The sequence below is a fragment of the Cetorhinus maximus genome, chromosome 18 (genome assembly GCF_964194155.1).
Source record: "Cetorhinus maximus chromosome 18, sCetMax3.hap1.1, whole genome shotgun sequence".
Taxonomy (NCBI): Eukaryota; Metazoa; Chordata; class Chondrichthyes; order Lamniformes; family Cetorhinidae; genus Cetorhinus; species Cetorhinus maximus.
In genome coordinates this window covers 90,572,442-90,589,857 of record NC_135896.1, presented here as the reverse complement: position 1 = coordinate 90,589,857, position 17,416 = coordinate 90,572,442, and the positions used below count along the sequence as shown (strand labels likewise).

At 43.4% G+C, this 17,416-nt stretch overlaps 1 protein-coding gene across 5 annotated transcripts in view; it reads left to right on the top strand.

Annotated features, from left to right (window-relative positions):
- smoc1 (SPARC related modular calcium binding 1) overlaps positions 1 to 17,416 on the top strand; it is a 270,261-nt gene that overhangs the window by 1,215 nt on the left and 251,630 nt on the right. The gene's annotated exons all lie outside the window — the stretch shown is intronic.

Here is a 17,416-nt window from a genome sequence, read left to right as displayed (position 1 = left end):
CAAAGTGTACAGATAACCAGCGCATGAACCAGGAAAACCCATCATTTTTTACGCTGCACTTTTATTCAATCCGCACAGCCTCCTGATTCCGTAGCGGCCTCTTTACCAAGGGTTTCACTTTTCTCTCCAAAATAACCCCATTGAACGCTGCTGGTTAAATTAATGCGCCGATGTTCCGCATTCTTTATTGGCGTGTGGCTCGTAAAAAGTTGCCCTTGGAAAGAACTTTTTTTCTCTCAGTGAGCGAAAAGCCTGGACCACCTTAAACGGGGCTGTCTGGAGAGACGGGCTGTTCTGATGTTTATGTCAAAACCCACATAGGCAAAGACAAAAGGAAAGATGTTGCTTCATCAGTTAACTTATACACCATGCTAGGGTTTAGGACGGAAGGATCAGTTAAAGGGACATGCGCCTGAGAGTGATTTCTCAGACTACAATAGTCTATAAGAATTAGCCAGGAATACAGTGCACTGCGTTTCCCATCCACGTTTTTCATTTTGAAATTAAGCCTTTATGCACACAAACGCATGTTCTGGGGACATAACTTGAGATTTCTAGTAGTGAAGTTTACTGGCTTTCAGATGCCCGAATCAGGTTGCCTTTGCAATGAAGAGATCTGGACAGTTGCTGCATTTTAACAATGGCCTGACCATGGAATGAAGAAAGCCACCCCTTTTTTTTTGCATCTATTATTGTCAAACAGTGCAGCGGAGTGTATATTAACTTGCAACTGCCCTGTGTGATTAGATCAGATGTAACAGGAGGGCATTCTTTAAGTGGTACTCGGTAGGTTTCTTCGGTGCACTGACTGTGCCTTTAAGAGGGAACATCCAGAGAGAGAGACCTGAGAGATCCCATCGCATTTCCTGGAGCTTAGTTCTGGGTTCTTGACAATCACTTCCACTTAATCTGGCCCGGCTGTCATGTACCTTAACCCTCTCACTCCCCTTTGAATGTCACTTATTAACTATTAAAGATGGGCTTTGTCCTTTGACCGGCATTGTAGTCTTGCTGGATTTTGACTCTCCTGCTATCAGTACTCTTAGGGGAGCGCAGATTTGCTTACAGCTTATCCTGATCTGTTTTTTAGCTATACAGAACAGCATTAGAAACTCAGTGGTGAAGCAAGGTGAGTGTCATTTCTGAGTTAAACTGCCCCACTCAAAGCCTTTTCAGATCACTTATGGTAAAATGACCTTTTGGTATCATGAATTCTCTCCGCCAATCTCACCAGGGGTTAAGAGTTCTCTGTGAATTTTTATAAAACACAGTCTGCATCAATATATTGCCAATCATTGCGATCCCAGGACATCACTGCAAGCATTCCCAAGGGAATTGTCCTAGGCCAACCTTCAGCTGCTTCATCAATGACCTTCCCTCCATCATAAGGGCAGAAGTGGGGATGCCCACTGATGATTGCATAGTATTCATTTCCATTCTTAACTCAGCAGATAATGAAACAGCCTGTGCCTGAATGCAGCAAGATCTGGACAACATTCAGGCTTAGGCTAATAAGTGGTAAGTAACATTAGTGCTGCACAGTGCCAGGCAACGACCATCTCCAACAAGAAAGAAAAACACAAAATGGAAAAATGCAGCAGGTCTGGCAGCCAACAAGAAAGAATCTAACCATCTCCCCTTGATATTCAACAGCATTACCATTGCTGAATCCCCCAGCATCAACATGCTGCGGCTCACTGTTTACCAAAAACCTAACAAGACAAGTCACATAAACACTCTGGCTATAAGAGCAGGTCAGAGGCCAGGTATTCTGTGGCTACTGACTCACCTCTTGACTCTGCAAAGCCTTTTCACCATCTACAAGATACAAGTTATGAGTGTGATGGAATACTTTCCATCTGCCTGAATGAGTGCAGCTCCAGTAGTACTCAAGGAAGTTGACAGCATCAGGACAAAGCACCCCTTCTCCACCAGTGCACCGTGGCAGCAGTGTGTACCATATACAAGATGCACTGCAGCAATTTGCCAAGCTTCCTTTGGCAGCACCTTCCAATCCCACGATCTCTGCCACCTAGACGGACAAAGGCAGCAGGCACATGAGAACATTATTGTCCAGGCTTGGAACTATGTCACTGTTTCTTCATTGTTCGGTCAAAATCCTGGAACTCCCTAACAGCACTGTCGATGTACATACCTACACCTCACGGGCTGCAGCAGTTTAAGAAGGCGGCTCACCACCATCTTTTCAAGGGCAATTTGGAATGGGCAATAAATGCTGGCTTTGCCAGTGATGCCCCACATCAGATGAATGACTAAAAAAAATGAAATGCTAGCTGCTATTTGGAATCTAATGAAAAATATATCTGCAACATATTTAAATAAACAATATCTTCATTCATTATCATTCTTTGATTTTTTTAAATATGGATATATTGGCAAGCAAAATGTTAAATGATCAGTTTGTCTATCTGAGACAGTTTGAGTTAATAGAAAGAGGGATGGATTTGTTTTTATTCTTACACGGGATCACATATTCTTTTCATTTCAAAAGATTTTTTATAATAACTTTCTAACTTGACATTTAATTTTGCTTGTCTAGTCTGTAAAAAACAAAAGTCACTTGCATCCCCACTGGAGCTGTTGGTAAAATGTTAGATGGCGGCGTGTATGTGGAGTGAATGTGCAAGTCTTTGTAAGTTAATTATGCTGTTAACATTTTTAAACTGCAGTGCAACAACAGTTTGGTTTTTCTTTTTTAACCAGTAATGCACCTTGATACGAGAAAGGTTTTGTTCAGGATGAAATTGCAAAAAAAAGAAAAAAAAAATCACCTCACAGTTGTGCTGTCGCTTCCACTAAGGTTGTTAATATGCAACCTTTTTGTCAACTTACATCTTCCGAGACAAATCTTTTGACTTTTGAGCACTTGGGTCTGCCCTAAATGTTAACAGTCTTGTGTTTTCACCATGAAAAAATATAATGGGATTTGTACAGAAAACAACATACAATGAGGTAGAGACTTTCCTCACAGGTTGCAGGTTCCTTGGAGTTTATAATGTTGAAAGGATTAGGTCCAGCACTTAGTAAGAGGAGTTAAAAGAGCACCCTGCAAAAAACAGTAAGCCTATACATAAAATATAAGGCCTCCAGACAATGTATATTTTCTGCTTATTAAAATGGGCAATGAGAAATTCCAAGGGGAATCAGTGTCTAACAGGTTAAAAATAACATTAATTTTTAAGAGGGAACTGCAGTTTTTCAGATGCTTGGCTGAATAATGTGTTACTTCCAGTAATTATATTAGAGACCTTGAAGATTATGCGGTGCTCCTGACAGTTCTCCTTGGTTTCTGGTTCAGTCTCTTTACTCAGCTCCTTTTCAGTTGCAAAAGATTACATTTCACAGTGGAGAATTAAGCCGAATCCAAGAGGAGAGCAGACACAACAGAACACCCACTCTTTAAGTCGTCATTCACAGCTCTGCTGGTTCAGGACAGTGCACAAGCAATGGATCCTCTCAAACCCTTCAGAAATTTACTGAAATGACATAGACATGCACAGACAACTCTGGTGAATAAAAACTCTCAGTACACCTGAACTAAGTGTGAAATTTTGTCCAGCCCAACATGGTTCCTGCACACAATGGAAGAGATTGTGGGAAAACTTCTATAATGAAAATGCTTTGTAACAAAAAGGCTTGCCTAAATGCTCAAGTGAGAATGTGGAGCTTGCTACCTTATGGAGTGTTTGAGGTGCTGATCCAGGGGAAACTAGATAAGTAGATGAAGAAGAAAGAAGTAGAGGGCATGTTGATAGCATGAGATGAAGTAAGCATTCATATGAAGTGTAAACATTAGCATAGACCACTTGGGCTGAATGGTTTGCTTCTGTTATGTGTAATGATAGAATCTATGTACTGAATGTTCATTGGAGGCTGAATAAGTTCTTTCTAATGAGCCCTGTCCACCAACGAGTGTACATTGTAATCCTGGCAGGTTCTCCTGGCAGTAGGTGTTGAAGCTGAGGATATGGTCTTCTGGTGGTTATAGGACTGAGTAACAAACAACCCCAGAGATCAGGCCTTCAAATCCTCTTGTAGCAAGTTCTGGTAAAAGAATCCCAATAAATCTTGCCCCCAGAAAAAAAAAATTAATGGAAAAGCCTGCCTGGCTGTCATAAGGTCTAAGTGAGCACTGATCTGTCAGAGAAGGGAATCTCTCAACCCTACCTGCCCTCACCGACACCTGATTCCAGTATCGCATTAAGTGGTTGATTTTTATTACCTCAGAGTGATTAAAGATGGACCTTGCCAGTGTTGCCCCACAACCCGAGGGTAAACAAAAAAAACTTGAGGAAATCTTTGGGGACCACTTATACTTGTTTTATCAATTCATCACGGATTACTTCCCAGTAAAACAACAGCAGTGATGCCACAAAGCAGCAAAATGCCCACTCTGCGACTGTCCGGATAGTATAAGGGGATATGGGGGCAACCTTATTTTAGCTGACCTCAGTAAGGAGATGGTAGGGGTGTAATAATCGCCTAGTAAAGTGAACAAAAGTCCTCTGCTTCTGCTCCTGCTCCTGTTCAGTGATCTCTTGTGCTTCATTGGCTGTTAAGTGCTTTGGGGCACCCAGTGCTTACGAAAGGTGCTATATAAATGCAAGTCTTCCTTTCTCAGCTGGAAGTGATAATATATGGTGGAAGGGTGAGGGCAGTGGTGGGCTTGCCTGTGAAATCCGCCTGTTCTAACCACCCCCATCCCGCCCAGCCCCCATTATTGAAGTGTAAACTGATTTTCACCCTTGAGACTCACTAAGAGTGACTGCTTTGGCAAAACACCAAATATTGGCCAGTGACCCACGTCACTATACCCCATGGATTGAAGCTTTCAAGAGAGATGGGAAAGAATGAAAAGGAGAGAGAATGGGAAAGTGGAGCTATCCTACTGGTGCAACAAACTCTTGGCAGCATTGGGGGGGCGGTGGGGAGGGGATGGGAGGGTGGCGTTGAGGGGGGGTGGGGGTGGAGGGAGGAACAGAAGCCACCTAAAAGAGTTTATGCTTTTGTGGAAAAAAAGTGAGAGAGAAGCCTCCTCTATTGGACTCACAGACGACCATGCAGGAATGGAAAGTTTAGAAATGTGTATCTTCTGTGAGTACGCCGTTGTGAGTGGAGATAAAGCAAATGAAAAATATTTTCATTATTATAGCACTTTTCAGGATAAGCCAAAGCACACCCAGTGAAATACCTTTGAAGTGTAATCGTTGTTGCCATGTTGGATGTGTGGCAACACAGTAAGGCCCCACAAACAGCAATGAAACAAATTGACCAGATAATCTGGTTTCGGTGGTGATTGAGGGACGGATATTAGCCAGGAGAGCCCGGAAAGCTCCCTGCTCTTCTTGGAATGGTGCCATTTTATGTTCATGACCCGCAGAAGATGACAGATGGGGCCTTGGTTCAACATTACATTCAAGAGGTAGCACCTCCAACTGAGTAGCATTTCCCTCAGTGTTACACTGGAGGGTCTGTCTAGATTTTATGCTCAAGTCTCTGGAGCGGGGTTTAAATTCACAACTTGCTGAACCGGAGGTATGAGTGCTACCCCCTGAGCTGGCAACCAGTTGTGATGCACCTGCAATAATGATCTTCTGACATTCGTCATGCATCTGATGGACCCCTTAAGTGGTAGAAATGCCAATGTTTGTTAGTTCACCGGTGAATAGAGCAATAGCGTGCCACACTGTTCAACTCAAATTGGGAAGATCCCCCAGAAGGCACTGCACTTCCTGTCGCAATATTATAAAAAGCATTTGGTGAGAGTGTTCACAGATCTCTAGCACTAAGCAGCGAGTGTCTAATCCCTGTCAACTTGCTTAGGATAAAAATATTCCTTTAGTACAATGAGTGTTTTTGCTACAGAATGTGGAATGTGAGTCCTTTGTAGGAGAGCTCCATCAAACATCAAACTCCGCACTCAATGAAGAAAGGCTCTAAAAATATGTTATTTGACAGAAACTATTATTATAGCGAGATTACTTGAGACATCCCTGCACAGCTTTTACAGATGGATCTGGAGTGCCCAAGTCTTGGGATGAGAACCCTTTGCATTTTGCTGGTGGGCACCCACAACAGGGATGACACAACTTGGAGTGCCCATCTGAGCTGGGGGAAATGATTTAGCAATAGGGCCTACCCATTATGCCAGCAGACTGGCGTTGCTAGCCAAAGATGATGAAGAATTCAAAGATGGCACTTTCCCTTCAGGAAACAGGTCAAAGCCTAAATCAGCACCTTGAGACCTGTAACAGCAGCACTAGGCACAAGAGATGACCAGATTTCCCTGGTGCCCAGTGTTGCTGAGGAAGCAAATTGAGAGAAGCATGTTGTATAATAGTCGTTTGGTAGTACAGGACTTGAGTATTGCTGAAAGAAAGATTTTTTTGTCAAAGCTTTTCATCTTGCACTCAACAGGACACTTCGGAAGAACACAAAATGTAAAGGGAACAACAATTTACACTGTATGAGAAGAGAGTGCTGATTGGTTGGCAAGTAGACTCTCATTGGTAGAGGCGTTGCCATGGGGAATGCACCAGCTGATGGTGACTGACAGTTAACTGCTAAGCCTTGTTTGAAATTTAAACCCGGCAGCTTTACTCTGATTGGTCAAGGCATTGCCCTAAGGAATGAATCAATGATTGGCTGTCACTTATTTTCTCTCTTTTTTCAGCAATACTATGTTGTATTACTCATTGCAGAGCACTTGCCCATTTATGGGTGGGGATATTATGAACCTGTCTCGAGACCCCAAAGAATTTGCAATGGGCAGAAAAAGGAATCGGGAAGTGGCATAACTGGGCTCTGTTCCAAATTCTAACCAGATAGCACTCCATTTACAACCCCAGTGCCTCAGATTCACAGGGCCAATGACAGTATTTCCATTCAAATTCTTTCACACAAGGCCTTGAAAAATGCACCTGTTGTGCATCAATTTTTCTCATGGTAGTACAAAGCCTTACTTCTTCATTGAATTCTGTAGCTCGAAAATTATTGTTGGTGCTACGTGCAGAGGAGCACACTTGTTAAAATAGCAAACATAGGAATATCATTCAAATGCACTGAGTGTCAGGCTGCTGGGGAGGCTTTGGAAAGAATATGGATGTGTCCTTTAATAATAGTCCTGTTGCTGGAATCTCAGCCTAAAATGTCATTCCTAGTTTCTTATATATATATTTATATATATCTTCCCACTCCAATTTGCTTTGCATTTCCTTGGTTCCATTTTAATAATCACAACCTGTAAAATGTGGCGGGGAGGAAAGTTCAATCCATACTTTGCTCCCTGTAGACTCACGACGGAGGAAAGGTCATTGTGTCAAAACCCTCGGAACCATGCACACTTAATTCTGCTTTTAAAATCCCAGCTTGCGGGTCACTAAAGTACCACTTGATAAATGTATCAGCTTGATAAATGTATCTCCTCTCCTATTTGGTTCAATTGCCGAGGTCAAAATGATGCAGTGCTGTATTCATAGCAAATGTCTTCTTACATTCCTTCGAAATTAATTTGCCTGCTCTTTGAACTAATGTGCTGACCTGTTTATTTTAAACGGGGCTGATGCTTTGGCTAGCCTGGCAGAGGAATTTCATACAATTGTGTTCATTGCTAATTTTGCGGAACATCAATTCACCAGGTCCTCAGTTGAGCTGCTCTGTATTGTGAAGTTTTATAAGTAAGTTTTGCCCTTTTCCTTATTTTCTCAGCTTGATGTATATTTCTTTGCACCCACCACCTGCACCTCACACATACCATGAAATTCAGGGCCATTATTCATCAAGCCATAGGCGGGAGATTTTTATTCACACGTTTACCACATATGCATGTGCTTCACCTTGCACTAAAATCTTGCCTGCCCTCCGCTTGGTTGCCATGGTGGAGGGGAAGTGGAATTGTGGGAATCGCCCAGAAGTTAAACTAGGCTGCTGGTATGATGCTTTGTGCCTAACAAACTCTGTATAAATCACTTCCTGTCAGTTCACTTAATAGTTGAAATGTAACGTGGGGAAGTGTGATGTTATTGTCGTAGGAAGAATAGAAAAAAGCTAGATACTTTTTTAAAAGACAAAAAAACTTCTAAATGTTGATGTTCAGAGAGATTTGGGTGTACCTGGGCAAGGAGCGCAAAGTTAGCATGTAGGTGCAGCAAGCAATCAGGCAGACAAGTAGCACAATGGCCTTTATTGCAAGGGGCTTGGAGTACAACAATAAAGAAGTCTTGCTACAATTGTACAGGGCTTTAGTGAGACCACATCTGGAATAATGTGAACAATTTGGTCTGCATATTTAAGGAAGGATATAATTGCATTGGAGGCAGTACAGCAAAGGTTCACTCGATTGATTCCTGGGGTAGAGGGGGTGGGGGTTGGGGTTGTCCTGTGATGTGTGACTGAATAAAAAAGGCCTGTACTCTCTGCAGTTTAGAAGAATGAGGGGTGATCTCATGGAAACATACAAGATTCTGAAGGGGCTTGACAGGGTAGACACTGAGAGGTTATTTCCCCTCGCTGGACAATTTAGAACAAGGCACAGTTTCAGGATAAAGGGTTAATTATTTACGACTGGGATGAGGAGAAACTTCTTACTCACAGGGCTGTGAACCTTTGGACTTGCCAATCCCAGAGGGCTGCGGATGGTCCATTGTTGAATATATTCAAGATTGAGATCAATAGATTTTGGATCTTTCAGGCAATCAAGGGACATGGAGAGTGGGCAGGGAAGTGGAGTTGAGGTAGGATATCAGCTGTGAACTATTTGAATGAGGGGCCAAATGGTCTACTGCTCCTATTTTGTATGTTCTTACTATAGCAATTTGGTAGTTATAAAGTACCAGTTACACGGAACTGCTGTGCTTCTTCTGTCAGTGTTGGACATGTGACCTTTTCACCATGATCTCTGCACTGCTCCCACTATATACATTAAGGGTCATGCCCAGTTTAAGGACTGATAATAACAAGGCCAACTTGCATTTACATAGCACCTTCAATGTTTAAAAAAAAAAGATGCTAAGGTGATTTGCATATGGCCACAATGAGAAGAAATGCGCAGCCAGGAAAAGTGATTAAGAGGATTGAGCCAAACTCAGTCAAAGAGATGGCATTTGAGGAAGTTTTTAAAGATAGAGAGGAGTCGAGGCACGGAAGTTTAAGGAAGAAATCTCAAGCACTAGGACCAGGCGGTTGAAGGATCTGTTACCACTGGCGAGTTGTGTAAGTGGATGCACAGAAAGCTGGAGTCAAGAGTATTTGGGAGGAGATGTCAGGCTGGAGGATATGAAGAGATAGGGACAAGATCATGGAGGGACTTACAGTGGGACTAAGATTTTGAAATGAATGCAATGGAAGATTGGAAGCCAAGAGTAATGGATGAGTGGGTCTTAGTACAGGGTATGGGGAGTGGGGTTTTGATTAAGTTGGAGTTTATGGAGTGTGAGTCCATCGCGAAGAGTGCTAGAATGTTAACACATAAGTTTGTGACAGGGTGGTGGCACATGATGTGATTTAGGTGATGTTAATCTTAAAACCATAGCTGGAAGTACACTCCATCCCACATTGCTATTTTTATCCACGTGTTTAGAGCTACACAAGCGGGATTATTCTACCCGTATTGAGCCATTTTTATGTTGTGGCTTGATGGTAAATGGGATGATTGTATCACGTAACCTGAAGTGAGATTGGACCAACACGATGTGACCAGTTGCATTAATACTAGGTTTTATTACACTGTGCTGTAGGAGAAAATGCTCATTGGTCACACTCTAACCTCTGAGTTGTGGGTCCAAGCATCACTGCAGACACTTGAACACATAATCTAGGCTGACACTTCAGAGCAGTACTGAGGGAGTGCTGCACAATTAGATATGCCGACCTTTTGGATGAGGCACTCTTGTTTGTGGGATCTTTCTGTGTGCAAATTGGCTCCTGCTTTTCCCTCTGTTACAACAATGACTACACTACAAAGGCATTCCATTGGCTGTGAATCAGCTTGTGGCAGCCTTAGGATATGAAGGACGTTATATAAATGCAAGTTTTTTTCTTTCTATCTGCTGAATATCCTGTACGAATGATAAAAGAACAACTTGCTTAAGCCAGTAAATCTGTTAACTTGTTACTGGTTTATATCATTGGAATTGCTGGAGAGTGAATCATTGCTGTCCAACTCTGAAGGATAATTTTGACTGTGCTAGGTTGTAAGACAGATGATAGTGAGTTGGCAGTCCATTGAAGTCAATATGTATTAGAATCGGGGATGAGTCAAGACTCATCCTGTCCCTATTATCTTTCATCCCGTAGGTTACATATTCATGGGTCAGAATTTGTCTGTTTCTAATCTTTGCAGTCACAACTCACGGCCTGGACAAAGTGCAGCTCCACATGGAATAAGGATGCTATATTGCCTGAAGGGAACAGTGACATGGTTTGTTGCTGGACGCAGGCAAAGGGTTTTTGTGGTTGTGGTATTCGACAACTAGTGTTTCTGTAGGGCTCGCACACTTAATATTTACTTCGCATCAAGCTTATTTACTTCTGCTAGACTATATATTCAGCTGAATCATTTTTGTTTGTTTGAAGGGATTAGCGGATATACAATATACTGGGAAAATGACTCAAGTTGCTCTCTGTGCTTCCTGAACTAATAGTAGTGTAACAGTGCAAAATCTCTGGTTGGTCAAAGCACTCGGGCCGTTTTGTGAAACAGGTTCTGCGCCACAGTTCTTGCATTCAGTGGAATATCCTTTCTTGAACTGTTGATGCATTGTGCTGAAACGGCTCTGTATAGTCCAGTTGGACTGGCCCGCCTTTCCCTGCCTTGACATGAAGTAACCGATCTGGCTGAGACATTCCGTTCCCAGCGCCATCCAATGGGAAGCTATTTGGGGTCAGTCTCGGGACATAGGGAGGGGTACTTGTGTGCTGTCACTGAGCCCTGGCATTGTGAAAGGCAGGGAGCTAGAGAGAGCACACACACAACCCGCACGCTACTGCAACTGACCTTGACCATGGCAGACCCACAACACTGCAGAAGAAAGTCTTGTCCATGACTCCAGCTTTTCCAGTTCTGCACGAAAGACGAGAGCGGGGGTTTGGGAGGTGGTAGGGTTGCTGGAGTTTTAACACAGGTCAGAGGGAGCTTTGGCAAAAATGATTGACTTGGCAGCTGATTGTATGTCAGATTCGAGGCAGGACTCTCCTCATTAAAAGAATTAAGAGAGAGGGAGATGATCTTTAACATTTTTGCTTTTCGAAAGGTTTTCATTTGAATTGAAAGCTGATGACATTGTAGATGAAATAAGCCGCAGGAACTGCACTGCTGAATTAATGTCCGCACTTTCAGGTGAGAAGATAGTGAAAGAATCGTGGGTCAGTAATCCTTATCTAGTGATTTAAGCTGAGCTACTGCACAAAGTCAGACTCTGTGGGGATAATTTTAATGTAACCTGCCTGTTGGTAAACTGATGGAGTAGGGTGCAACACTAGTCTTACACCCTTACTGACTGCCAGCAGTGGAGAATAATATTGGGTGGGGTGTAAAACTACTTTCCAACCAATCCATTGGATTAAAATTACCCCCAGCATCTTTGAGACAGCCCCAGCCCCACCCCACACCATTGATACAAAAAGAATGTTTGGTGGAGATGGTGGCATAGTGGTAATGTCACTAGACGAGCAATCCAGAGACCCAGGCTAATGCTTTGGAAGCAGAGGTTCAAATTTTTTTTATGTTCCTTTTATGGGATGTGGGCTTCGCTGGCTAGGCCAGCATCTATTGCCCATCCCTAATTGCCCTTGAGATGGTTGTGGTGAGCTCTCTTCTTGAACCGCTGCAGTCCCTGGGGTGTAGGTACACCCACAGTGCTGTTAGGGAGGGAGTTTCAGGACTTTGACCCAGCGACAGTGAAGGAACGGCGATATGTTTCTAAATCAGGATGGTGAGTGGTTTGGTGCGGAACTTGTAAGCGGTGGTGTTCCCATGTATCTGCTGCCCTTGTCCTTCCAGATGGTAGCGGTCCTGGGTTTGGAAGGTGCTGCCTCAGGACCCTTGGTGAATTCCTGCAGTGTATTTTGTAGATGGTAAACACTGCTGCTACTGTGCGTTGGTGGTGGAGGGAGTGAATGTTTGTGTATGTGGTGCCAATCAAGTGGGCTCCTTTGTCCTGGATGGTATCAAGCTTCTTGTGTGTTGGAGCTGCACTCATCCAGGCAAGTGGAGAATATTCTATCACACTCCTGACTTGAGCCCTGTAGATGGTGGACAGGCTTAGGGGAGTTTTAGCATCGGTTTTATGGCACCTAAATTCAGTTAACAAGTTTAGATTATAAAAAAGCTAGTCTCAGTAATGATGACCATGACAGTTATCACCGAATATTGTAAAGACCCATCCGGTTCACTAATGTCCTTTAGGGGAGGGAATCTGCCGTCCATGCCTGGTCTGGCCTACACGTGACTCCAGACCACGGCAATGTGGTTGACTCAGAAATAGCCTAGCAAGCCACTCAGTTCAAGGGCAATTAGGGTTGGGCAACAAATGCTATCCTTGCCTGTGTTGCCCACATCCCACGAAAGAATAAAAACTATTGTCAGGCGGGGGAAAGAAGTTACTCTTAAAGCACTTTTATTGCTGCTATCTTTCCCAAAGATCCACTGATGGCAATACTCCTTTTAATATCCTTTTTAATGGACAGTTACAAAGTCCCTTTAGTGTATTTGTGAGCAAAAATCAAAAGCATTGGTTTAGGCTTCTCCATATCGATGGGACAGACCTCCCCTTAGCCTTTGGGCAGTATTAGGGGTGGGAGAGGAGCAGTGGAGCCATTAACAGTGAGAGAGCGAGAGGAGCAGTGAGGCCATTAACAGTGAGAGAGTGAGGAGCAGTGGGGCCATTAACAGTGAGAGAGTGAGAGGAGCAGTGGGGCTATTAACAGTGAGAGAGTGAGAGGGACAGTGGGGCCATTAACAGTGAGAGAGTGAGAGGAGCAGTGGGGCCATTAACAGTGAGAGAGCGAGAGGAGCAGTGGGGCCATTAACAGTGAGAGAGCGAGAGGAGCAGTGAGGCCATTAACAGTGAGAGAGTGAGGAGCAGTGGGGCCATTAACAGTGAGAGAGTGAGAGGAGCAGTGGGGCCGTTAACAGTGAGAGAGTGAGAGGAGCAGTGGGGCTATTAACAGTCAGAGAGTGAGAGGGACAGTGGGGCCATTAACAGTGAGAGAGTGAGAGGAGCAGCGGGGCCATTAACAGAGAGAGAGTGAGAGGAACAACAGGGCGTTTAACAGTGAGAGAGTGAGAGGGACAGCAGGGCCATTAACAGTGAGAGAGCGAGAGGAGCAGCAGGGCCATTAATAGTGAGAGAGCGAGAGGAGCAGTGGGGCCATTAACAGTGAGAGAGAGCGAGAGGGACAGCAGGGCCATTAACAGTGAGAGAGCAAGAGGGACAGCGGGGCCATTAACAGTGAGAGAGTGAGAGGAGCAGTGGGGCCATTAACAGTGAGAGAGAGTGAGAAGAGTGAGTGACATTAAAGACCGCAGAGAGTGAGGCGAGAGACCATTAAAGAGTGCAGAGAGCAGCTGATTGGTGAGTAGGGTTGGTGAGTATTTCTAGTCCTTGAAGTAAAAGTAAGGCCTTTATGTTTAGGTCTCGAGTCTTTTTTTCCTTTTTTTCTCTTTTTCTTCGAAGTAGCTTGTTAAGGATAAGATTGATGGTGGTGTGTAAAAAAATTACAATTAAGCGTAAAGAGCGGGGGATTCTTTAAGTGTAAAGAGTAGGGATACTAGAGTAATTAATTAAGTAAATAAATAAAATATGTTAGCGATTGCAGGACGGGTGATGTGTTGCTGCTGCAGCATGTGGGAGCTGCTGGACACCAATGTGATCCAGAGCAAACACATCTGTAGTAAGTATTTGCAGCTTGAGGAACTTCAGATCCAAGTTGAGGAGCTGGAGTCTGAGCTGCAGACATTGCGCCACATCAGGGAGGGGGAAAGTTACCTGGGTACTTTGCTCCAGGAGGTGGTCACACCCCTCAGATTAGGTAATTCAAATTTGGTCTGTGATCAGGGACAGGAGGGTGTGACTGCAAGTGAAGCAGGTATGGGGACCCAGGGGGTAGTGTTTGAGGAGCTTTGGCCCCTGCAACTGTCCAACAGTTACGAGATTCTTGCAAGCTGTGTGGACGATAGCGGGGACTGCAGGGAAGATGAGCGGTACCGTGGTACAGGGAGCCATTCAAGTGCGGGGAGGAAATAGGAATGTAGTAGTGGTAGGGGACATATAATTAGGGGGATAGGTACTGTTCTCTGCAGCCATGAGCGTGAATCCCGAAGGCTCTGTTGCTGCCTGGTGCCAGGGTTAAGGACATATCCTCAGGGCTGGAGAGGAACTTGGAGTGGGAGGGGAGGGATCCAATTGTCCCCATCCACATTGGTACCAATCATGATGATAGGACTAGAAAGGAGGTTCTGCTGAAAGAATCTGAACAGTTAGGAGCTAAATTAAAAGAAAGAATCTCCAAGGTATTACAACCCGAGCCATGGGAAAACAGGCATAGGGTAAATAAAGTCAAGGAGTTAAATGCGTGGCTCAAAGATTGGTGTGGGAGGAATGGGTTTCAGTTCATGGGGCACTGGCACCAGTACTGGGGTGGGACTGGCTTCTCTTGAACTGTGCTGGGACCTGTGTCCTGGTGAATCAAATAAATAGGGCTGTAGAGAGGGCTTTAAACTTAATAGGAGTGGGGGGGTGGGGGAAGAGTTCTGGAGAGGGGATACATAGGCTAACAAAGCAAAAGGATATGGCAGCATTGCAGGGAATCTATTTAGGTAATGATACCCAGAGTGTGACAGGAAGGGACAGAGTGTACAAACATAAAAAAAGCAGCAAATAGGGTCAAGCGGGGAAATGGTAAAAAGCCAAAATTAATGGCTCTTTACTTAAATGCACGTAGTATTTGGAACAAAATAAATGAATTAATGGCACAAATAGAGTTAACGGGTATGATCTTATAGCCATCACGGAGCTGTGGTTACAAGGAGATCAAAGCTGGGAACTAAATTTTCAGGGGTATATGACTTTTTGAAAGGGCAGGCAGGAAGGAAAGGGTGATGGGGTAGCTTTGTTAGTAGGAGATGGAATAAGTACGATAGCAAGAAATAATCTTGGATAAGAAGATGTAGAATCCATATGGGTGGAGGTAAGAAATAACAAGGGGAAGAGGACACTGGTGGGAGTAGTCTATAGGCCCCCTAACAGTAGCTATACTGTAGGACAGAGAATAAATCAGGAGATAATGAGGACATGTAAAAAAGGCAGTACATTCATCATGGGTGAATTTAATCTTCATGTAGATTGGGAAAATCAGATTGGCAGAGGTAGCCACAAGCAAGAATTCATAGAATGTACTTGGGACAGTTTCCTAGAACAATATGTTGTGGACCCAACCAGGGATCAGGCTATTTTGGATCTGTTAATGTGTAATGGGGCAGGTTTAATAAATGATCTCAGAACAAAAGATCCCCTAGGAAACAGTGACCATAACATGGTAAAATTTAGCATTCAGTTTGAGAAACCTAGGTCGGAAACAACTGTGCTAAACTTAAATAAGGGTAATTACAAAGGAATGAGGGCAGGAGTGGACTGGGAAAGGAGCTTAGCAGAAAAGATGGTTGATGAACAATGGCAGATGTTTAAGAAAATAGTTCATGACTCACAACAAAGATATATTCCAGTGAGGAAGAAGAATTCTGGGAAGCAGATAAACCAACCACGGTTAACCAAGTAAGTTAAGGATAGTATCAAATTGAAAGAAAAAACATACAATGTAGCAAAGATTAGTGGTAAGCCAGAGGATTGGGAAAGTTTTAAAAATCAACAAAAGATGACCAAAAAAATAATAAAGAGGGAGAAAATAAACTTTGAGGGTAAACCAGCAAGTAATATAAAAATGGACAGTAAGAGCTTCTTTAAATATATAAAAAGGAAAAGAGAGTCCGAAGTGAACATAGACCCCTTAGAGAATGAGGCTGGTGAAATAATAATGGGGAACCAGGAAATGGCAGAGGAGTTGAATAAATACTTTACATCAGTCTGCATGGCAGAAGACACTATTGGCATTCCAAAAATACTAAATAATCAAGGGGCAGAAGCAGGGGGGATGGGGTGGGGGGGGGGGGCGGTGGGTAATAAATACAAATACTATCACTAGAGAAAAAGTACTAGAGAAACTAATGGGGCTAAAGGCCGATAAGTCCCCTGGACCTGATGGGTTGCATCCAAGGATATTAAAGAAAGTAGCTCTATAAGTCGTGGATGCGCTGGTAGTAATCTTCCAAGAATCCATAGATTCTGGAAAAGTCCCAGAGGATTGCAAAACAGCCAATGTAACACCCTTATTCAAAAAGGGAGGGGGACAAAAAACAGGTAACAACAGGCCAGTTAGCTTATCATCCATCATTGGGAAAATGTTAGAGTCTATTATAAAAGATGTAATAGCAGAGCATTTAGAAATGCATAAAATAATCAAGCAGAGTCAGCATGGATTCATGAAAGGGAAATCATGCCTGACAAATTTATTAGAATTCTTTGTGGAGGTAACAAGCAGGATAGATAAAGGGAAATGAGTGGATGTAATATATTTGGATTTCCAAAAGGCGTTCAATAAGGTACCGCCCAAAAGGCTACTTAATACGATAAGAGCCCATGGTGTTGGGGGTAGTATATTAGCATGAATAGAGGGCTAGCTAACTAATAGAAGACAGAGAGTTGGGATAAGTGTGGCATTTTCAGGATGGCAACCTGTAACTAGTGGAATGCCACAAGGATCAGTGCTAGGTCCACAATTATTTACAATATATATTAATGACTTAGATGAGGGAAAGTGAATGTACCATCGCCAATTTTGCAGATGACACAAAAATAGGTGGGAAGGCAAGTGGTGAGGATGACATAGACTCTGCAGAGTGATATAGACGGGTTAAGTGAGTAGGTAAAAACTTGGCAGTTGGAATATAATGTGAGAAATGTGAGATTATGCATTTTGGCAGGAAGAATAGAGGAACTAAATATTACTTAAATGGAGAAAGACTGCAGAAAGCTACACCACAGAGGGATTTGGGAGTCCTTGTGCATGAATCTCAAAAAGCTAACATACAAGTTCAGCAGGTAATCGGGAAGGCAAATGGAATGTTGGCCTTTATTTCAAAAATAGGGAAATCTTGCTAAAACTATACAAGGCACTAGTTAGACCACACCTAGAATACTGTGAACAGTTTTGGTTCCCTTATCTCAGGGAAGATCTACTGGCATAGGAGGCAGTCCAGAGAAGGTTCACTAGGCTGATCCTGGGTATGGAGGGATTTTCTTATGAGGAGAGGTTGAGTAGGTTGGGCCTGTACTTATTGAAG